At 44.3% G+C, this 318-nt stretch overlaps 1 protein-coding gene across 1 annotated transcript in view; it reads right to left on the minus strand.

Annotated features, from left to right (window-relative positions):
* The window catches only part of LOC107577341 (transcription factor TFIIIB component B'' homolog), a gene marked incomplete at its 3' end in the record, with an annotated part of 4,108 nt that extends 3,887 nt beyond the window's left edge, over positions 1–221 (minus strand). Inside the window, exon 1 of the mRNA XM_016263428.1 lies at positions 143–221. The remainder of the gene's footprint in view (positions 1–142) is intronic.
* Positions 222–318: the final 97 nt, after the last annotated feature.

Here is a 318-nt window from a genome sequence, read left to right on the forward strand (position 1 = left end):
TTTTTTTTTTTTGACTGGCCATTGAGAGAGGGTCCTGGTCAACAACGTCCTTTAACCTCATAGGCTGGTCGGTTTAATAGAGCAGCATTGCTTTCTTCTACATCATAATGCGTTTAAGGCCGTGACCATATCAAAAACTTACTTTATTTGGTAATCCAGGGTGATTTTATAGTAAAATCATCAGCGGCTCACGTCCTCCATGTTTGCTGTTTGTTACTGGGCATGCGCACTGTGAGGCCCGGAACGAAAGTTTTTCTCCTGACTCGCGGTTCCACCCGGATGATTTTCACAAGCGGACAAGTTCCTGTACATACCGTT

The sequence above is a fragment of the Sinocyclocheilus grahami genome, unplaced genomic scaffold (assembly GCF_001515645.1).
Source record: "Sinocyclocheilus grahami isolate Dianchi unplaced genomic scaffold, SAMN03320097.WGS_v1.1 scaffold5785.1, whole genome shotgun sequence".
Taxonomy (NCBI): Eukaryota; Metazoa; Chordata; class Actinopteri; order Cypriniformes; family Cyprinidae; genus Sinocyclocheilus; species Sinocyclocheilus grahami.